Genomic DNA, 24,172 nt, shown 5'->3' on the forward strand with positions numbered 1-24,172 from the left:
TACATAAGATAAGTACGTCCTAGAGATCTACTATACAGCATTGTGCCTATAGTTAACAATACTGTATTTTATACTTAATTTGCTAAGAGGGCAGACCTTATGTTAGTTGTTCTTATCCTGAAATATAAATAAATAAACAGGGCAAGGGGAAACTTTGGGAGATGAATAAGTTTATGGAATAGATCGTAGTGATGGTTACACATGTGTATACTTATCTCTAAATTCATTAAGTTGTATACATTAAGTATATACGGCTCTTTTTATGTGAATAAATATCACAGTGAAGTGGTACTTAAAAAAAAAGAAAAAAAAAAGAAAGTAAAACGGTGGTGGCCAGGGGCTCAGGTAGAAAGTCGTGGGGAATTGTTTAATTGGTACAGAGTTTCAGTTTGGAAAGACAAAAAACTTCTGGCAATCGATGGTCATGATGGTTATACAACAATTGGAATATCCTAATCCCATTGAACTGTATGCTTAAAAATGGTTAACATTCGAAGTTTTATGTTATGTGTATTATACCACAATTTTAGACATGGTGAAATCCGTATAGTCTGGAGCTCACTTAATAGTAAAAACAAAGAAACAAAACACTCAATGATACAAATAAAACAAAATATGTTTGTATGTCCCCAAGCACTGGCCTCAACTGTAGTCTGGCCAGCACCAAGTATAGCAGACCTTGTCACATTTCTTGATCCGGATCAGAGATTTTGATAAGCATAGGCTTAATCTCGTACTATGATACTGGTACTTCCTGAATGCTTACAATAGGCAAAGCATTGCTCCAAGCACCACCCACTTATTAACTCATTTAATCTTCCCCATAATCCTGTGAAGTAAATGTTATTGGCCTTATTTTGCCAAAGAAGAAACTAAATCATGAAGAGCCAACAACATTATGTGACTCCTAAAAATATAATACATAGCAAACTTGTGGTCCATCATAAACCCCCAGATAATTTTTCTTTCCCACAGGCAGCTGCCTGGGCATTTGTTCCCCAATGCTGTGACTGATGATTCTGTTATCTATTTTACTGGCTATTCCTCCCAACTTGGAATAAAGACACAAGAGTGAGCTTATCTAATCTCCCATAGGGAAAACATATTGAAAAGAACAAATATTATTACTCAGATAAGACGCAAGTATATCTCCTCCAGGGTTATTTGGTGTCTACAACAATTTTGCAGGGTGGGGTGGGGGTGGCAGTCAGCCTCTACAACCCACTTTGTAAGCGAACTTACTCATTTAATATAGCACCGCAATTATGTATAGCAGCTTCAATGGGAATAGGCTTCAGCAAGGAGAAACAGTCTTGGTTGAACTTGGAAAGAAAAACATCCACTGATTAAGTGAGAGACACCAAAAGGTTACTAGAGGAATATTAAACACTGATTATCTTGCTAGCTTTTTTTGCCTCAGGCCCACTGTGCCAATGTGTTTGCATTTCAACTTTGCCATTAGCAACCCTCTCTCAGTAGTCAGATGGGTCCTCCTTCAGCTCTAGTTTATAAGATTGTAAACATAATACTCAAAATCTCAGCCTTTGTGTCAGGTAGGAAGACAATCATAACAGTGAGAGATCAGGAAAGCATTTTAGGAAAGTGCCTGAAGGAAGCCAAGATGTTTTGTTTGGAGAAGAGGTTTAGAGCCACTAGGCCTTGTCCTAATAGCAGTAGCAATGATTATACTAAGTGCTAAGAACTGACCTAGGCACTGCATGTACTTCACTTCTTTTAATTTTTACAAAAACGTATTCTATAAAGAAGGTAATATTGTTATGCCTAGTTTACAGGTGAGATAATTTTAGGATAAGAAAGGGTAAGTTTGCACAGTGAGTAGGTAGTAAAGATACCATGCTACCTGATTACACACTCCCTGTTCACTTCTATCACCCAACCCTGTTTGCTTCTTCCATAGCAGTTCCGACAATTTGTATTTATTTTATTTGTTTGAACATTCCACAACTAAACTATGAACCCCAAAGGGTCAGGAATCATGTCTATTATTGTTCCACATTCTATCAAAGTGTCTAGCACAGTGCTTGTATATAACTTAGCATTCAACTAACACTTGTGGGAGAGAGGGAAGCAAAAAGGAAGGGAGGGACTATCATCTAGGTAAGATCTAACTCCAGAGCCTGTGCTCTTAACCACTACAATTACACTGTTGAGTCATTGTGGGCTGCCAGCACCAAATTTTTGCCAACACCCTGGTTTAGTCATCTGTAAAGTTCACAACAAACCTAGCTCCCTGTGCTGTGCAAAGCAGCCAAAGCAACAACAGGCAGAGCTCCTCAGACAAGATATTAAATACCATCTTACTCTGTTTGCCATGCTCATGATCCAATTCTAGGCAGCATTGTTGCAAATGTTAGAATATATATTCTAACAAAGCATCCTACCACATAGGACAGGTCTTAAAATTATGGTTCACATAAGCAAACCCACGACTTTCTTGAAAATCAGATATGTCAATGCACTCATCTGCATTTCAGCAGTCTTGGTACAGAGTCATCTATTTTACCCTCTGTCCTCTTGTTTTAATTAGTCCTCTTTCTAAGCTTCTCAGTGGCTCTGCTATGAAAAACCGTTAAAATTAAATGAACATTTTCCTGATTAAATCCCCTCCCTACATTTCCAAGCCTTCAGTTGTCTATTTATGACTGAGCTTCATTTTACCAAGTTCTATTTCTAGGCCACTAATATCATCTCATGCAGAGAGAGATGTATGCAGCATCCATGTGGTGTCATTTCTGAAGGGGGCGAAGTCTCAGCTCCAGTGCTTTACTATTCTTTTATACAGAGAGTTTTAGAACACATAAACCAACTGTTTTGAACGAATAGCTTCCTTCTGTTCTTGCCATTACTATTACTGGATTCTATTGGTGAAGAATGAACACATATCCTATGTTATAGTGGAGACAGTTCTCGTGGAAAAATCACTGTCCTTCGGGGAAAACTCGATGGTCTCTGGTACTTTGTAAAATCCAGGCTAAAAGGCAAACATTTTTTCTTAAGTTCTCACGAGAGCTAAAAAATCTAAGGCCTGCTAACAAGCCGCCTTTTTCCCCTTGGATGGGATGCCCTAAAACCCATCTGAAAATTTCAGCTGGGACTTTACAAAATGCAAATCAACTGACTAGATTAACTGGTTTGTGTTGCTGTCTCTGTGGAGTACTCACAGGCTTAGCAGGGCTCAGCTTGAATCTGAGATGATAAGATCCAGGGATTTCTGATCTGTAGGAAAGTAATCAACCTGAATTTTGCATGATATAATGAAAATGTGCTAATGTACAAGAAACTCAAATATTAGCTCTGTATATCAATATTTTCAATGTTCTCATTGCTAAAGTCATACAGAACCTGCCATGGCACTATGATATGTGGTTTTTTTTTTTTTTCCATTTATTCAGTTACTTAATCTTAACAATAACACTGTAAAGAAGGTGCTATTACTATTCTCATTTTATACATGAGAAAACTGAGGTACAGAGCAGTAAAAACTTGCCCCATGATCACAGACTTTGTAAGTGACGGAACTGAGATTATGACGCAGGTCTGTCTGACTTTAAACATCACATTATTAAATACTATCCTATAATGGCTCTCAGGTAAGGCAAGGAGGAAGCGTTTAAGAAGGCTAGGTTTGATGGTTAATACTGAATGTCAACTTGATTGCATCAAAGGATGCAATCCAATTGGATTAATTGGATTGAAAGGCTGCCAGTTTCTGGTGGGGTCCAGAACAGGAGAAGGTTCTGCAACAGGTCCAGGCTGCTGTGCAAGCTGCTCTGCCACTTGGACCATATGACCCAGCAGATCCAATGGTGCTGGGGGTGTCAGTGGCAGATAGGGAGACTGTTTGGAGCCTTCGTCAGGCCCCCATAGATGAATCATAGCAGAGGCCTCTAGGATTTTGGAGCAAGGCCCTGTCATCTTCTGCAGGTAACTACTCTCTTTTTGAAAGAGCTCTTGGCTGTTACTGGGCTTTGGTGGAAACTGAACATTTGACTATGGGCCATCAAGTCACCAGGCAACCTGAACTGTCTATCATAAACTAGGTGCTTTCTGACCCAGCTAGCCATAAAGTGGGTCATGGGTCCAGCAGCATTCCATCATCAAATGGAAGTGGTATATATGTGATCAGCCTCGAGCAGGTCCTGAAGGCACAAGTAAGTTACACGAGGAAGCGGCTCAAATGCCCATGGTCTCCACTCTTGCCACTCTGCCTTCTCTTCCCCAGCCTGCAATGATGGCCTCATAGGGCATTCCCTATGGTCAGTTAACAGAGGAAGAGAAGACTAGGGCCTGGTTCACAGATGGTTCTGCATGACGTGCAGGGACCACCCGAAAATGGACAGCTGCAGCATTACAGCCCCTTTCTAGAACATCCCTGAAGGACAGCGGTGAAGGGAAATCTTCCCAGTTGGCAGAACTTCAAGCAGTACACCTTGTTTTCCACTTTGCATGGAAGGAGAAATGGCCAGATGTACAATTATATACTGATTCATGGGCTGTAGCTAATGGTTTGGCTGAATGGTCAGAGACTTAGAAAAAGCATGATTGGAAAATTGGTGACAAAGAAATTTGAGGAAGAGGTATGTGGATGGACCTCTCTGAGTGGTCAAAACCGTGAAGATATTTGTATCCTATGTGAGTGCTCACCAACGGATTACCTCAGCAGAGGAGGATTTTAATAATCAAGTAGATAGGATGACCCATTCTATGGAGACCACTCAGCCTCCTTCCCCAGTCATTCCTGTCATTGTTCAATAGGCCCATGAACAAAGTGGCCATGGTGACAAGAACGGAGGTTATGCATGGGCTTAGCAACATGGACTTCCACTCACCAAGGCTGACCTGGCTATGGCCACGCTGAGTGCCCAATTTGCCAGCAGCAGAGACCAACACTGAGCCCTTGATATGGCACCATTCCTCAAGGTGATCAGCCAGCTACCTGGTGGCAGGTTGATTATATTGGACCTCTTCTATCATGGAAAGGGCAGAGATTTGTCCTCACTGCAATATACACTTATTCCGGATATGGGTTTGCCTATCCTGCACACAATGCTTCTGCCATGACTCCTAACCATGGACTCACGGAATGCCTTATCCACTGTCATGGTATTCCATACATCATTGCCTCTGACCAAGGCACTCACTTTACAGCTATAGCAGTGTGGCAGTGGGCTCATGCTCATGGAATTAACTGGTCTTACCATGTTCCTCATCATCCTGAAGCAGCTGGATTGATAAAATGATAGAATGACCTTTTGAAGTAACAATTACAACTAGCTGACAATACTTTGCAGGGCTGGGGCAAAGTTCTCCAGAACACTGTGTATGCTCTGAATCAGCATCCAATATCTACTACTGTTTCTCCCATAGCCAGGATTCATGAGTCCAGGAATCAAGGCGGGGAAGTGGGAGTGGCACCACTCACCATCACCCCTAGTAATTCACTAGCAAAATTTTTGCTTCCTGTTCCCGCAGCATTATATTCTGCTGGCCTAAAGGTCTTAGTTTCAGAGGGAGGAATGCTGCCACCAGGAGACACAAAAATGATTCCGTTAAACTGGAAGTTAAAATTCCCACCTGGACACTCTGGGCTCCTCCTACCTTTAAGTCAACAGGTTAAGAAGGGAGTTACAGTATTGCCTGGGGGTAATTGACCCAGACTATTAAGATGAAATCAGTCTTCTACTCCACAATGGAGGTAAGGAAGAGTATGCGTGGAATACAGGAGATCCATTAGGGCATCTCTTAGTATTACTATGGCCTGTGATAAGGTCAATGGGAAACTACAACAGCCCAATTCAGTCAGGACTACAAATGGTACAGACCCCTCAGGAATGAAGGTTTGGGTCACTCCACCAGGAAAAAAAAAAAAACACGACCTGCAGAGGTGTTTGTTGAAGGCAGAGGGAATACAGAATGGGTAGTAGAAGAAGGTACTCATCAATACCAGCTACTACCACATGACCAGCTACAGAACCAAGGACTGTAACTGTCATGAGTATTTCCTCCTTCTTTTGTTAAAAACATGTTTGTGTATGTATACACTTGTACTGAGAAAATATCTGCATTTTATTTCCTTTTCCTTTATCACGTGACATAAGATTTATTGACTTCATATCAGCATTTAGGTACTGTTAACTTTATGTAATAGTACTTGGGTTGGGGATTGGTGTGTTTTTTATTGTATAAAGCATAGTTGTATTATGTTGGGTGTAATTATGACCTTATTATTGTCTTTATTTAAAGATGACATATGATCTCAGGAGATGTGTATGGGGTTCAAGTTGACAAGGGGTAGGCTTGTGATGGTTAATATTGAGTGTCAACTCGATTGGATTGAAGGATGCAAAGTACTGTTCCTGGGTGTGTCTGTGAGGGTGTTGCCAAAGGAGATTAACATTTGAGTCAGTGGGCTGGGGAAGGCAGACCCACCCTTTATCTGGTGGGCACAATCTAATCAGCTTCCAGCGAGTATAAAGCAGGCAGAAAACGTGAAAAGGCGAGACTGGCCTAGCCTCCCAGCATACATCTTTCTCTTATGCTGGATGCTTCCTACCCTCAAACATCGGGCTCCTAGTTCTTCAGTTTTGAGACTCAGACTGGCTCTGCTTGCTCCTCAAGCTTGCAGACTGCCTATTGTGCGACCTTGTGATCATGTAAGTTAATACTTAATAAACTCCCTTATGTGTGTGTGTGTGTGTGTGTGTGTGTGTGTGTGTGTGTGTATCCTATTATTTCTGTCCCTCTAGGGAACCCTGACTAATACACTAGGTAAAACTAAAATAGCATGAAATGATCATGGTTGGTTGTTTCAAGGATCCAGATATTCTAAGCTAGGTTTGAAAGAAAACTGAGAATTATCTTAATGTCTAGGAAAACATTTTTGGAAAAAGAATGCAGCTAGGAGGAGAATTTCTAGAATAGACAAATCTATAGAGACAGAAGTAGCTGCAGGGACAGAAAAATGGGGAGTGACTGCTAACATGTGTGCAGAGTTTCCTTTGAGATGACAAAATGTTCTGATATATATATTAGTGATGGTGCACAACTCTGTGTATAATAAAAACAACTGACTTTTACAGTTTTAAAGGGTGAATTTCATGGTATATGAATTACATTTCAATAAAGCTGTTATTTAAAACAAGAAGTGAGAATGAAATCTAGAAGATGTAAGAACACGTTCGTAGAAACTTGCCTCAGAATCAGAGATATTAAAGGGCCAAAGGCCCTTACCAAGGTGATTTGTGATCTACCTCTCTGAAGACACCAGGAGCTCTATTCCCAAGCTTCCTAGGACATTTAGAAGATAGCAGCGCTACCTGGCCACACTGTAGTATCTCCCCTGGGCATTTGTGTACAGTGGTGGGAATGGGTGTAGAAAATGATACACAGTTACAGTGAACCTTCTCTTTTCAGGTGCATTTTGGTAAAGTGGATTGGTGCCCCAATCTAAAGGGTTACATTGTCACCAGCAGGAACCCAAGAAGCATGTTCTGTAAACTGATAACAAAGGTCTTAGAGTGTGGACAAAACAAAGTATAGTCCTTCAGTTGTGATACCACATTGGAGCTTGGCTGCATTCCACACCTGTAAGGTTCTTGAAACGGACCGAAAAACAGCCCTTTCTACCAAGGACTTCAGAATGCAGTTGAACTATGCCCCTGAGGTCAGTCCCTGGTCTGAAAACAGGTTAGAGTATTTATATTTGTGTCTTTACATACATACCTAGAATTTCTAATAGTTTGACCTGTTTTTTAAGCAGTTTAAAAGGTTCCCTTATCTAGCTAGTGAGACAGATATTGAAGCTGACTTTCTTCCTTGGTTAGAATGCCAACTTAATTGAGGCCATAGATAGATAACAGCTACACTGACTTTTTCAGTCTCTCCAAATGGCCCTTTCTATTGAATACTATCCTAGTTCCTGGAAACAATCTTAGAGAAGAGCTCAGGGATCTTATTTTGTGAATCAATTACTAAAACAATACAGATAAACTATGACTAGTCTGAGAACTTGGCCTTAGAACTACCCACTATTACAGGGACATGATTCTGAAAGCAGAAAAAAAATATCTGAGTTTGAATAATGATGGTGAGGCCTCTTACATTAAACATGTCTTGTGGGCCGGGCGCGGTGGCTCAAGCCTGTAATCCTAGCACTTTGGGAGGCCGAGACGGGCGGATCACGAGGTCAGGAGATCGAGACCATCCTGACTAACACGGTGAAACCCCGTCTCTACTAAAAACTACACAAAACTAGCCGGGCGAGGTGGCGGCGCCTGTAGTCCCAGCTACTCGGGAGGCTGAGGCAGGAGAATGGCGTGAACCCGGGAGGCGGAGCTTGCAGTGAGCTGAGATCCGGCCACAGCACTCCAGCCTGGGTGACAGCGCGAGACTCCGTCTCAAAAAAAAAAAAAAAAAAAAAAAAAAACATGTCTTGTGAACTGGTACTCCCAGGAGGACCTATTTCCCAGCACCGCAGAAGTCATCATCTGTGTAAGCACCAGTGATTTATTAAGAAATGAGGAACATGAACATCTTCTCTACACAAACAATTATTTGCCAACCTTCTCCACTGAACTCCTTTTCAGCTAATAGCAATTTGAAGTCATAGCATCATCCATTAATCTCAAGGGTAATTTCCCCTGGCTTTGCAGGAGATGCTTTGATTAAACCTTTGGTCTCAATGCCACAAGTCCCTATTCTTAGCAAATTGAACAATGCACTGGTCTAATATCTATCAAAATGGGACATGTTCTCAGGCCATGCAACTCAATGGGGTCAATTTATGTAGGGTCTCCAGTGTCCATTACTACTGTTAAATATGTATTTAGAATGAGCATAAGCTAGAAGACTAGGGTCCAGTGTTGTGTGCAGTAGAGTCCTGTATTCCATTCTATTAAACCTCCAATCCAGTGGATCAAGCTGTGCTTTAGAGCCCCGGGATTCCATGGTGAGTCTTAGGGGCCTCTGGAGGAGTTTTAAAGAGAAAGACTGACTGGGCAGGCTCAGTATGCCACTCTATCTCCTGCTTCACCAGAGCAATTTTATTTTTATCTGTTTGATATATTGGGGTTCCACAGAAGATTTAATTTGAAAAACAAAACAATGCCACTAGAAAACAAAATTCATAAGCCATTACTGAAATCTATCTACACAGTTGACCATGAGCATGGACAGAATCTCTAAGTAGTGAAACTGGCATGTCAAAGAAAGCTTCCTGCTCAAAAATATATGGTTAAATTGCCATCCATTAATTTATCACATCCATTTTGAAACAAATTTTCAGCCTGAAACAAAGTTAAGTACTTTCAGGTAGTCAGAAGTCCAAAGAAGAAAATAAAATAGGGTAATGGGATAGTGACCAGAGTAGCAGGTTTAAGGACTATTTTAGATAGGGTGTGGGTTGAAGAAAATCCCCCAGAAAGGTGGTGTTTGGGATGAAATGATATAGTGGGAAAAACAACGCAACTGGAACTCAGTAAGCCAGCGCAAGAAATGTAGACGAATGGAGTTAGATAAGAGAAGTGGTTCATGCACCACTAAATGAGTTTAAGCATGGATTGATTAATATTTGCAAAGGATTAGTCCTGGGGCTGGTTGTGGAAGAGGGCAAGAGAGGAATTGGGAAAAGCATTAAGAAGACTATTATAATAACTGAGGTGAGCAATGATGGTAACTTGAACTAGATTGGTAACAGGAGAGATAGAGAAAAGTAGACGTGGGATATACCTTCAAAAGTAAAGTTGAGAGCATTTGATGGTGGATTGCATGTGAATTGTGAGAGGAAAACAGAAATCAAGGATGATTCTTGGGTTTTAGTATTAAGAATCTGAATGCTTAGTAGTGCCATTAAGTGACATGACAAATATTGTGTAATGAAAAGATACATGTGACCAAGGCCAATGAGAAGAGTAGGGGTCAGAATCAACTGAATTATGTTTTGAGCGTATGTGTTTGTGATACTTACTGGATACTCAAGACATGTCCAGAAACCAACTGGATAAAGGTATCTGGAGTACTAGAGAGGCATAAATTTGCAAATTATCAGCATAGAAATGATATAAAAGCCATAGAACAAAATGTGCAAAACGTGATCACCTACATAATGGTGTAGAAGGAGAAGAGACGGCAGGCCACAATTAAGCCCTGAGGAAGCCCAACTTTTAGAAGCCAGGGAAAGTGGAGATAACAAAGGAGCAGAGAGGAAATACTGTCAGATAGGAGGAAAACCAGGAGAGCATGGTGTCATGAAAGTCTAGAGAGGAGAGTGTTTTGGGAAGGTGAGTGTGGTCACCTCTGTCAAAGTTTCTGAGAGATAGAGTAATATAAATACAGAAAAGTAATGCTGGCTTTTCAAGATTTGGCCAATGGATAGGAAGATTTGAGGAGGGGCAAGGAATTACAGTCTTTCCACTCTGTAAAATACTGTCACCTGGCTGGCCCCTTTGTTTTGAGATATAAGAACAGCCATGAGTAGTAGAGTACTGCATAAAAGAACTGGAGAGAAAGTTGTAAAGAGAAAGCAATGCAAATAAACATCTTTTTCCCAGTTGTTTATATTGTCACTGGAGACGACGTCCAGCCCAGCAAAGTTTAAAAGATTAAGTCTTTGATTTCTGGGGAGCTAAAGACAATAACATCACCATAGATGTGCCTAGAGAAAAACATACTTCCTCTACCACCTTAAGAGAAGAGCACAAGTCAATAAAAAGACATTCAAAATGTGCACAGGGAAAAGCCAGTATGACCTGTGTGCAAACATTTACATCATTCAGCAGAAAGATGTGTAGGCAATTTAAAATCATGACCTATATTTAAGGAACATATCCTAAAAGCCCCAGTCCCTTATTAATATTACAACATATAATTATCCAAGATGCCCAGCCTATCTTGCTAGACCATGTTTAATCAGATCTTTTCTCATTGACTTGACTGTTTCCCCTGTATATATCCCCTAACACATGGTAGAGATAAGGCTTGTGATCTATACTAGGAAAGAGATTTATGATTACCATTGGGCACTCTTGCTGGCCAATTTAAAAATAAAGAGTCTTTTTACAACTGTTGGTCTAAATTCCTCAATGGAGAGAGGTATGTGTATGTGTGCGTGTGTGTGCATGTGTGTGTGTGTGTGTGTGTACCTGCACATGTGTATCTGTGAACATACACTCTAAAATCCAGGCACACTGCACATTTGGGAAATGAGATATTCAGGATGATCAACCAAGCTGCATTTACCTCACTTAAAGACCAAAAATTGGATTCAAGCTTTGTTTTGTATAGGTATATTTATAAAATTATTTGATATATGCTTCCTTTTCTTAAGGTAAAATACATTTGTATAGCTTCCACATTTTTGCTTAGGCCTATTAAGAACCTCATTTTACGACCTAAGAGTCGTAAGACGTAAGTCGTAAGAAGACGTAAGAGTCATCTTAGGTCGTAAAATGACATCTTATACAAGGTAAATCTTAATGACCTTGTATAAGAACCTTGATTATACAAGGATGTTTTGAGGGAGTATAATTTGCATGTCCCCTTGCCAAAGAGTCTCAGAGCTCTGTGCTTTTGGGGTTTTTGCATCTATCTAATAAAATTGTATCCATTGTACCCTCTTCCTCTCATGTCAGTATTACACTCCTGTAAGTGGATCTGCCTAAAGAAATCCCTCTCCCTCCTAATTATCTGCAAGTTTGGAAACAGGATTCAGAAGCTGTTGAAAGTATAAGTGGAATAAAAGTAAACAGATATCAGGAAGATTGCAAAATAAAAGCTCAACACAGGAGAATCAATCACATTTTTTACATACAAACCATGAATATGTGGAAACTAATATTTTTTAAAAAGTTGTGGGTGCATATGTGTATATATTTATGGGGAAATGAGATGTTTCAATCCAGGCATGCAATGTAAAATAAGCACATCATTAAGAATGGGGTATTCATCCCCTCAAGCATTTATCCATTGAGTAGCAAACAACTCAATTATACTCTATAAGTTATTTTAAAACATACAGTTATTATTTACTATAGTCACTCTGTTGTGCTATCAAATAGTAGGTCTTATTCATTCTTTCTAACTATTTTTTGTACCCATTAACCACCCTCACCTCCCCTGCAAACTCCCACTACCCTTCCCAGCCTCTGGTAACCATTCTGATAGGTGTCAACATACTCTCTATGTCCATGAGTTCAATTGTTTTGATTTTTAGTTTCCAAAGATAAGTGAGAACATGAGATGTTTGTCTTTCTGCACCTAGCTTATTTCACTTAACATAATGATCTCTGTTTCCATCTATGTTGTTGGATATGTCCAGATCTCATTCTGTTTTATGACTGAATAGTACTCCATTGTATAGAAGTACTACTTTTTCTTTATCCATTCACCTGGTGATGGACACTTAGGTTGCTTCCAAATCTTGGCTATTGTGAACCGTGCTGCAACAAACATAGACATGCAGATATGTCTTCGATATACTGATTTCCTTTCTTTTGGCTATATAGTCAGCAATGAGATTGCTAGATCATATTGTAGTTCAATTTTAAATTTATTGAAGAACCTTCAAACTGATCTCCATAGTGGTTGTACATTCCCACCAACAGTGCACAAGCGTTCCCTTTTCTCCACATCCTTGCTAGCATTTGTTATTGCTTGTCTTTTGATATAGGGCATTTTAACTGGTGTGAGATGATATCTCATTGTAGTTTTGATCTGCATGTCTCTGATGATCAATGATGTTGAGCACCTCTTCATACGTCTTTTGGCATTTGGAAACTAAAATTTAAAATACAATGCCATATGCAATTGCTCTAACGACAATGAAATACTAAGATGTAGACCAAACAACATGTACAGCATTTCCATACTCAAAACTACAAAATGCTGGTGAAAGAAATCAGGGACCTCAATAATTGGAAAGACATATCACGTTTATGGATTGGGAGATTCAACTAGTGAAGATGTCAGTTTTCCCTGAATTGTTTTATTTTGTGTTTAAGCAATTATTATCAAAATCCTAGCAAAATTATTTTAGACATGGACAGGCTTATTCTAAAATGTATGTGGGAAGTCATAGGCCCCAGAATAACTAAAACAACCTCAACAAAGAAGAATAAAGTGGGAGGAATCACTCTACTTGATATGAAGGCTTACTATATAGCTATATAGCTGATACAACCAAGACAGAGTTGTATCAGTGGAGGGATAGACACATAGATCAATGGAACAGAACAGAGAAGCCAGAAATGGACCCATACGAATATGCCCAACATATGAGAAAAAGGAAGAAAATTCAATTGATGAAGGAAAAGTAGTCTTTTTAACAAGTGGTGTTAGAACACTTGGACACTAGGGCATAAAAATGAACCTTGACTTAAACCTCACTCCCTATACAGAAAGTATCTCCAAATGGATTACAGACTTAAATATAAAACTAAAAATGTAGGCCGGGCGCGGTGGCTCAAGCCTGTAATCCCAGCACTTTGGGAGGCCGAGACGGGCGGATCACGAGGTCAGGAGATCGAGACCATCCTGGCTAACACAGTGAAACCCCGTCTCTACTAAAAAAATACAAAAACTAGCCGGGCGAGGTGGCGGGCGCCTGTAGTCCCAGCTACTCGGGAGGCTGAGGCAGGAGAATGGCGTAACCCGGGAGGCGGAGCTTGCAGTGAGCTGAGATCCGGCCACTGCACTCCAGTCCGGGCGACAGAGCGAGACTCCGCTTCAAAAAAAAAAAAAAAAAAAAAAAAAAAAAAACTAAAAATGTAATTCTGAAGGATAAAAAGTATGAGAAAATCTTCATACTCTAGAAATAGGCAAAGATGATTTAGCTTTGATAATCTACAAAAGTAATTCATAAAAGAAAAATGTGATAAACTAGACCATCAAAATAAATACTTTTGCGCTGTGAAAGACCTTTTTAAGAGGATGCAAAGACAAATTACAGGTAGGGAGAAAATATTTGCAACCCCTATGTTCAACAAAGGACTAGTATTTAGAACTCTCAAAACTCAACAGTAATAATACAAACCATCCAACTAGAACATAGGCAAGAGATACGAGAGACAGTTCTATGAAAAGGATATGCAGAGGATAAATAAGCACATGAAAAGATGTTTGACATTATTAATCAGCAGAAAAATGCAAATCAAAACAATGACAAAATGTTGACACCTATCAGAATGACAAAAATTAAAAATAGTGAAAACAGCATATACCACGGAAGATGCAGTAAAACTGGATCACTTATATATTGCCACTGAGATTTTAAATGTTACAATCACTCCGGAAAATAGTTTGGGAGTTTCTTATAAAACTAAACATGCTGAGGCAGGCAAATCACTTGAGGTCAGGAGTTCAAGACCAGCCTGGCCAACATGGTGAAACCCTGTTTCTACTAAAAATATAAAAATTAGCCAGGCATGGTGGCATGGGCCTGTAGTCCCTGCTGCTTAGGAGGCTGAGATGGGAGAATCACTTGAATCCACGAGGCGGAGGTTGCAGTGAACTGAGATCGCACCACTGCACTCCAGCCTGGGTGATAAAGTGAGGCTCTGTCTCATAATAACATTAATAACAATAATAATAATAATGAATAAAACTAAACATGCAACTACCATATGACTCAACAAGAGCACTCTTGGGCATTTATCTCAGATAACTAAAAATTCATGTGCACTTAAAAACCTGTACAGATATCTGTACCAGCTTTATTTATAATAGCCACAAACCAGGAGTGAGATAGATGGTCTTGTGCAGGTAAAAGTTATACAAACCATGTTATGTTTGCAAAATAGAATATTACTCAAAAGTAAAAAGGAATGACCTATTGATAGAAGCAACAACTTGGATGACTCTCCAGAGAATTATGATAGGTGAAAAAAAGCCAACCCCAAAAGGTAACCCACTGCATGATTTGAATAACTTTTTGAAATGACAAAATTACAGAAATGAAGCACATATTGGTGATTGACAGGGGTTGTGGAAAGGGTGAAGACTGTGAGAGCGAGTTGAGTTTGGTTATTAAAGGGCAACACAGAGGATCCTTGTAGTCATGGAACTGTACCCTTGTAGTCATGGAACTGTACTGTATCTTGACTGTAGTGGTGATTACACAAATATGCTCATGTGATGAAACTCCATAGAAGTAAACACACACACACACACACACACACACACACACACACTATGGAGTCCAAGTAAAACTGGGGAAATCTAAATATAATAAGTGGATTTTATCAACATTAATTTCCTGGTGTGATATGTGCTGTAGTTATGCAAGATGTCATTATTGGGGAAACTAGGTGGTGTACTTGGGATATCTCTGTATTATTTCTTACAACAGCATGTAGCTTCAATTATCCCCAAATAAAATGTTTTTAAATCAATGCATATTTAAAAACTAAATAGATAATGTAAAACCCAAGTCCTAAAACAAATGCATTTCTCACACAAAAGGAGGCTCTCCTGCAGGCTCTCATTTCAACCTATTTTGTTTTTTCAGAGGCTATTTTCTCCTTATTATCTGGTTCTCAACTGTGTTCCCGGTGGGTTAGGTACTTTTCGGTCCTCCTCTACTTCACTGTTTATTACTTGTATTTCTCTGGTCCTTGACATGTTTCAAGTGCACTATAACCACGAATGAAGGCACTTACTCTCTTAAAGATGACTTTGGATACAGGTGAGTGGAAGAGAATTCTACTTGAGGGCTCTAAGACTGGATGCAAGTTATGTACGTCACTTACAACATACAACATATACATACAACAAAATACAAAGAGTAGAATGGTATAACAAGAAGGAGGTGTGATATGGTTAGGCTTTGTGCCCCCACCCAAATCTCACCTTGAATTGTAATCCCCATAATCCCCATGTGTCAAGGGAGAGACCAGGTGGAGGTAACTGAATCGTGGGGGTGGTTCCCCCATTCTGTTCTCATGATAGTGAGTGAGTTCTTACAAAACCTGATGGTTTGCCGGGCGCGGTGGCTCAAGCCTGTAATCCCAGCACTTTGGGAGGCCGAGACGGGCGGATCACGAGGTCAGGAGATCGAGACCATCCTGGCTAACACGGTGAAACCCCGTCTCTACTAAAAAAAAAATACAAAAAAAAACTAGCCGGGCGAGGTGGCGGGCGCCTGTAATCCCAGCTACTCGGGAGGCTGAGGCAGGAGAATGGCGTAAACCTGGGAGGCGGAGCTTGCAGTGAGCTGAGATCCGGCCACTGCACTCCAGCCTGGGCGACAGAGCGAGACTCTGTCTCAAAAAAAAAAAAAAAAAAAACAAACAAAAAAAAAAAAAACAAAACCTGATGGTTTTATAAGGGACTCTTCTCCCTTCGCTCAGCACGTCTTCTTGCCGCCTTGTGAAGAAGGTGCCTTGCTTCCCCTTCTGCCACGATTGTAAGTTTGCTGAGGTCTCCCCAGTAGTGCTGAACTGAGTCAATTAAACCTCTTTTCTTTTTAAATTACCCAATCTCAAGCAATTCTTTATAGCAGTATGAAAATGGACAAATACAAGGTAGGATTCAAATAGTGGTAATAGAAGAGATCCTTCCTCATTATTCCTTTCCCTCCTCTTGCTTTGTACAGTCTCTGAATTCCAACTCTTTTGCTTTTCTATCCTGCCCCCGAAAAATACAAAAGCCTACCTTCACATGGGGCAGCAACACCAGGATTTCAAAGGGAGCATGTCGTCAAATCACTAGAGCTAATCCAAATGATTGAGGACTCATGGATAATAATGGTGTTTCCACCCTGACTTCTGGTTCCTTTTGGCTTTTACTCAGGATCACCTCACTAACTTTGGTGTTCAACCCCATTCAGGTTAGGATGCCCTGGGTAATTCACCCCATTATCTGAACCTGTCCTTCTCACCAATTCTTAATTCAATAACTGGATTCTGTTGTCTACTTGTCAACTCCTGGCATTTTTGACCCCTTCGGTAGTTTTTGGCCAGAATTCTACTTGTCCCAACTTCAAGCCATTTATTTCATACGTTCATTCAACAAATATATATTGGGAGCCAACTATATGACAGACACAATTATAGGCTCTGGGGACACATGATAACAAATAAATTATGTATCTGATAAATAAATCAGACAAAAACCTCTGACTTCATAAAGCTTATATATTAGTGGGGGGAGAGAGAGACAGAATAAATCAGATAGGTAACTCTGATATGTGTTAGAAAGTAGAATATCCCAGGCTCTTTCCCCCTGTCACATTGCATGTTGAAACTGACAGTCTGTGTTGACTTAGGTTACAACAAAGCCAAGTAGTTTTAGGCCAATTCCTGAAGTTAGACTACCTAAGTTTGAATTATGAGTTCCCTACTAACATCTAGGCGACCTTAAACAACAAACTTACTCCTTCCTCTAGGTTTCAGTTTCCTCAGCTATAAAATGGGGATGATCATGATTCCTACCTCTAGGTTGTGGTACGGATTTGACGAGTTATATAAAACACATAGAAGAGTGCCTGGCACATAACAAATAAAATATTGCATAGAACACCATTAATAATGTGTCCATCACATAGTAAATGCTCAATAAAATTTAACTATTATGACTACTATCATTACTAGTCTTTTTACAATTAAGAAAGGAAATTATTAAAATGTGAGGATTATCCAGAGCAGAACTTTGCTGTGCAATGTGACTAATAACTCCTTTTGAAAAATATCTATCATTATTGTAAAAATGTTTGAGTAATTTTCCAGTACTGTTTAATGAGCTTGCGGGCCCCTTCTAGGAAGTGAGTTTCATCCAAATGGTCTTATGAGGAGTGACCTACACAGCAGTTAGTCTTGTGACAAATCTAGTAACTTTTACTAAATAATCCTTTCTTGAATCTAACCTAACAATGTCATCTACCACTCTTTCATTGTACACAAAGTCTCCAATGAAGACATACAAAAGCAGAAAGGGGAGATAGAATGAGGTTAATGGGGACTCCTCCACCCACCATTCATTCATTCTTCCTCAAGTAGCTAAAAGGAAGGACAAGATGTGCCCATAGTTCATTTCTTAGCACTCATTCAAGGCCTTACTGGTGCATTTCAGTCTCTTGAATCTTACCTCATACCACTCTGCCCTTAGCTGACTAAATCCCTCCAACACATCTTTCTTTCCCTTACACAGGTAAAGCACTTTTCTGCCACAGATCTTTATATCTGTTGTTACCTCTGCTTGTAATGTTCTACCCACTTCTGCAATTCCACGGCTCTCACCTAGTTAGCTCTTAATCTTCCTTCAAGTTGTGGCACAAAGAACAGTACCTAGCCCCTTAGCTTAGAGGTTATGTACAGCTATATACTCCATGACACTCCATATTTCTCCATAGTAACAATCTGCACAATTTTCATCACATGCTCTATCTCTGATATAAATCCTTCTATGTCTTAAAGGCCTTGGCACATAGTCACCATTCAAGAAATGTTGAGGCCGGGCGCGGTGGCTCAAGCCTGTAATCCCAGCACTTTGGGAGGCCGAGACGGGCGGATCACGAGGTCAGGAGATCGAGACCATCCTGGCTAACACGGTGAAACCCCGTCTCTACTAAAAATACAAAAAACTAGCCGGCGAGGTGGTGGCGCCTGTAGTCCCAGCTACTCGGAGGCTGAGGCAGGAGAATGGCATGAACCGGGAGGCGGAGCTTGCAGTGAGCTGAGATCTGGCCACTGCACTCCAGCCTGGGTGACAGAGCGAGACTCCGTCTCAAAAAAAAAAAAAAAAAAAAAAAAAAAAAAAGAAATGTTGAATGGAGGGATGGATAGTTAAATAGATGGATGGGGAGATGGATGGATGGGTGACTGGAAGGGCAAATGAATGAGTAAATAAATAGATATTTTAGATAATTTATAGAAAGAGTATAAATATTCTTTGAGCTATTGTAATAGAGGACAAAAGGACATGAATGATCTTTTACTGCAGTTCTCATCTTTTGTAACTTTAGAAACTGAGCCCAGAAAAAGGAATGTGGCCTGGTTAAGATCTCTAGCTAGTGGCAAAGTCAGGACGAGAATCCTAGTTCTTCCGACTTCGAGCCATTTATTCATTCATACATTCATTCAACAAATGCTTACTGGGAGCCTACTATATGACACATACCATTCTAGGCTCTGGGGACGCATGATAATAAATAAATCATATATCTGATAAATAAATCAGAGAAAATCTCTGACTTCATGAAGCATATATACTAGTGGGGAGAGAGAGACAATAAACCAGATAGGTAACTCTGATATGTGTTAGAAAGTAGAATGCCCCAGTTTCTTTCCCACTGTCCCATTTATCTACACATGAAAGTATTTTCTTCAGAGCATGCTTCCCCCTGTGGGCAATACCAACCCCAGATCTCTTTAGTGCTCCATTTCTGCTTAGTCACATTTTTTTTTTTTTTTTTTTTGGTGAGTCCTAATCTCCCACCAGCTGCTCAGTATCAGACTCTCAGACAAGGCCTTCTGCTCTGAACTTATCTTCTTCTGTATCCCTGTACTATACAGAAAGGCAGTTAGACATTAGCTATTTATGAGGCTGTGAAGAAAAATGATCATAAAAATCACGTCTACAGAAACTAATTTGGGACTTCTGTTTCCAGGAATATTCAGTAGATGTACTTTTCTCTATTTCCCCCACTAAGTACAACTACAATCCTGAAAAATACAAAAATACAAAGACAAACAAATGCAAAAATAAATAAAAAAACAAATATAAGAAAATTATGAAGGGTGGAGAGAAGAAAGCAGAGCAGTGAAACACCTTGGGACCCAAGCTATGACATGGAGGGGAAGGCACTTGGTTTTTGTTTTGCCTCATATACCCCGGACTTGTGGCTGAAAAACCCAGTAATGTCAATGGTGCAGACAAAAATAAAAAAGGCCCTCCAAAAGCTTTGTCTCTCTAACCAGTAAAGAAGCTTAGCAAGAGAAAAAACTTTTATACAATACTACTCTATTCCAGCCACACACCACAGAAAAAAATTGTGACCCCATGCCCCCACACCAGTAAAGGCTGAATAGACAGCTAGATTTCCATACTCACAAGGTTGTAATGAGGTGGCCCATCCGCCATGCTGAACTTGTACCAGATAAGGCCAAGCAAGCAGCTGAGACTTTCATCACTGGGCAGCCAAGAATGAGCTGTCCCTCCACAGTGTCAGTGAAGACTAGATGGGGAACTTAGACTTCCACTCTACACTAGCATTAACAAGGACCTATTCCTCTCTTTACTCCACCTAACAAGTGCAGACTACATTAGTGATATTGAGCATTTTTTTTTCGTATAACTGTTGACCATTTGTATGTCTTCTTTTGGGAATTGCCTAGTCAGGTCCTTTGTCCATTTAAAAAATTGATTATTTGTTTTCTTGCTATTGAGTTGTTGTTTTTCAAAAGGGCAAAGGACCTGACTAGGCAATTCCCCAAAGAAGACATACAAATGGCACATAGTTGTATGAAAAAATGCTCAACATCACTAATCATCAGGGAATATGAATCAAAATTGCAATGAGATATCACCTCATTGCTGTTAGCATGGCCATTATCAAAAAGACAAAAGACAACTAGTGTTGGTGAGGATGTGAAGACTAGACTAGTATCTGAAGTATATGAAGAAATTTTATAATTCAACGTTAAAAGAAACCTTAGAACAATCTGATTATAACATAGACAAAAGACATGAAGAGACATTCCACTAAAGAGTATACACAGATTAAAATTATTTCATGAAAAGATGTTTAACGTCATTAGTCATCAGGGAAATGCAAATTAAAACCACAATGAGATGTCACTACACACCCATAAAATTGACAATTAAAAATTGTGACAACATCAAATGTTGGCAAGGATGCAGAAAAACTGTACTCATACATTGCTGGTTAGACTATAAAATAGTACAGTAATTCTGGAAAACAGTTTAGCTATTTAAAAAAAAAAAAAAACTAGTATGCAAATACAATATGATCCAGCAATTGCACTCCTGGGCATTTATCCCAGAGAAATGAAGACTTATGTTCACACAAAAACCTGTATATACATGCTCATAGCAGCTTTATTCATGATAGCTACAAACTATAAACAATCCAAATTCCCTTCAACAGGTAAATGGTTAAACAAATGATGTCACATTTATACCACATACTACTACACAACAATAAGAAGGAACAAACTATTAATGCATGCAACAACTTAGAGGAATCTAGAAAATTACGTTGAGTGAAAAAAAAATCCCAACGGTTACATACTGCATGACTTCCTTTATATAACATTCTTGAAATGACAAAATTATAGAAATAGAGAACAGATTAGTATATGCTAGGGATTAAGGTGGGGGTGGGGATGGGAGAAATGGGAGTGTCTATAAAAGAGCAACATGGGGGATTCTAGTGGCAATGGAAACATTATTTAACTTGACTGTATCACTATCATATCCTGGTTGTGATTTCACACAATAGACTGCAAGATGTTACAATGGCAGAAAATGGGTAAAGAGTGTATTAGATCTCTCCCTACTGTTTCTGATAACCATATGTAAATCTATAATTATCTCAAAATAAAAAGTTTAGAAAATAAATTTGGGCCACTCAAATAAATTATTTGCTTTTTTCCCCTCAAAGTTGTGTTTCTATCACTTTTATCATTGTAAGTATTTACTGTCTTTCTATCATGTTTGTCTAATGAGGTACCAGAACTAAATACAAAATGCCAACAGACAAATCCTAGGAATCAGGACATTGTACACTGAAAGATACATACCAATTAATACAGTTACTGTGGGGCAATTTCTAGGCTCCATGAACTAGAATCCTATGTGAAATACTCAAGCAAAATATAAATCTCATGCAGCAACCTCCATACTACTTATCCCCCAATCGGCAGACCAGTACTTCACAGCCATAGTGTTTTGAGTTAGAGGGTCTGTTTCTTTAAATACCCAAGACTCCAAAGAGGATAACTTCATGTTCAACAAGCCTATAGCTTATTCACAATTAGGAATCAAGTGGGACTTTCCAACTTAATTGGTGATGGGGCACGACGGAGGAATGAGTTGACTGTTTAAATGAGTAGACAGACGGGACACAGCAATAAATGAAATGACTCGAATGAAAGAGAATGTGACTAACTGAAATGTCTTCTATAATAATATGTTCCTAGTCCCAGACCTAAATTCACAGACCTGAACATTTATTTACTTCACTCTTTAAATTTTTCAAATAGCTTCCTGTCTCTGTGCTTGAAGTGAATGATCATCTTCGCTAGGGAACATCATAGTCACCATGTCAACTCTTTTCTTCCACAAACTAAAACAACTGAAAAGGCTCTGTACTTCCTGCAGAACAAAGTTCACATGCTTCACAATTTAGGAATCTCCACATTCTGCCTCAATCTTTCTTTCAAGCCTCATCTATTCTTATTACTCCTATGTTGACTATCTTGTCCAAACTGGTCTGTTCACTTTTCCTAAAAACAGAAATCTTGCATTATCCTATTTCCATGCCTTTTGCTCATGCCATTAACAGTGCCTGGCATGCTTTATCTTCCATCTAAACCTTACTTATTCTTCAAGCTCTGAATTAAATGGTGTATGCTCCATTAAGCTCTCTTTCCTTCAGAACCCCGTTGCTTATAGCTTTCATTTTAAACTTAGTATATTCCGCTTGGCATGTGAGTTAGTACTTCCCTAGTTATCATTTCCTGTGTTCACAACATTATATAAAAGCAATGGGAAAGGCTACACAATAACTGTTATGATTTAATTAGCATATATCTTTCAGTGTGTGGTTCCTGTTCCCACTCTGCTCTAGAAGAGGGTTGGTCTGTTGATGTTCACTATTTGGCTCTAGTACATTTTCAGGTTAAGGTCAGAGTCATAATATTAGGAAAAGAAGACTAATTTGTCAGCTAGGGCTGCCATAACAAAATGCCATAGACTTGGTGGTTTAAACTACAGAAATTAATTCTCTCATAGTTTTAGAGGCTAGAAGCCCAAGATCAGGGTGCCAGCATAGTTGAGTTATGGTGAGGGCTCCCTTCATGGCTTGTGAATGGCTGCTTTCTCACTGTGTCTTCATATGGTACAGAGAGGGGAAGCAAACTCTCTGCTGTCTCTTCATAAAAGGGCATTATTCCCATCTTCAGCCCAATCCTCACGACCCCATCTAACCCTAATTACCACTCAAAGGCCTCATTTCTAAATACTATCACATTGGGGGTTAGGGCTTCAACATATGAATTTTGAGGGAACACAAATATTTAGTCTATAACAGAAGCATATAATGAAAGACCCAATAATTATAACTAAAGTAACTAAAATAATTACATCAAATTAAAGATAAACTATTAGTATGCAATAATCACTCACTGGAGAGCAGAGAGCAAGCAGGCTACTCAGGTTGCACCTCCCAAAGTGCCCATCCTGAGTGGACCCTCACAGGATCAGTATCAGTCTGGATTCAACTTTGTGTGTTCAAGAGCTTGATTTTAACCATTTACCTCAGAGTATTCCAGCCATAGGGGACTAATTAAATACTGAGGAAGCTCATGAGACCCTACTTTATAAACCAGAATGTGAATTTGTTTATATTCAGGATATTCTCAATGAGTGTCCTGCTTTTCTTTAAATATAGAAGAGGTTCTGAGTGTCTAACCATGAGAAGAGTTCAACAGCGTACATCAGAAAGCATAAGAATGACTCAGACAACTTGAAGCTAGGTCAATTGAAATTATCCAATCTGAGGAACAGAAAGGCAATAATAGAGGAAAATAGACAAAGCCTCACAGACGTGGGATGCCATCAAGTATGCATAAAGGGAGTCTCAGAAGGAGAGAAATATGCAGAAAGAATACTTGCAGAAACAATGGCCAAAAACTTCCAAAATTTGATGAAAGACATGAATGTATACATTTGAGAAGCTGAACCAAGTCCAAGAAGGATAAACTCAGGGATCTATACTTATATACTGTATAATAAACTGTTGAGGGCCGGGCGCGGTGGCTCAAGCCTGTAATCCCAGCACTTTGGGAGGCCGAGACGGGCGGATCACGAGGTCAGGAGATCGAGACCATCCTGGCTAACACGGTGAAACCCCATCTCTACTAAAAATACAAAACTAGCCGGGCGAAGTGGCGGGCGCCTGTAGTCCCAGCTACTCGGG

The sequence above is a fragment of the Trachypithecus francoisi genome, unplaced genomic scaffold, assembly GCF_009764315.1.
Source record: "Trachypithecus francoisi isolate TF-2019V2 unplaced genomic scaffold, Tfra_2.0 Lachesis_group6, whole genome shotgun sequence".
Taxonomy (NCBI): domain Eukaryota; kingdom Metazoa; phylum Chordata; class Mammalia; order Primates; family Cercopithecidae; genus Trachypithecus; species Trachypithecus francoisi.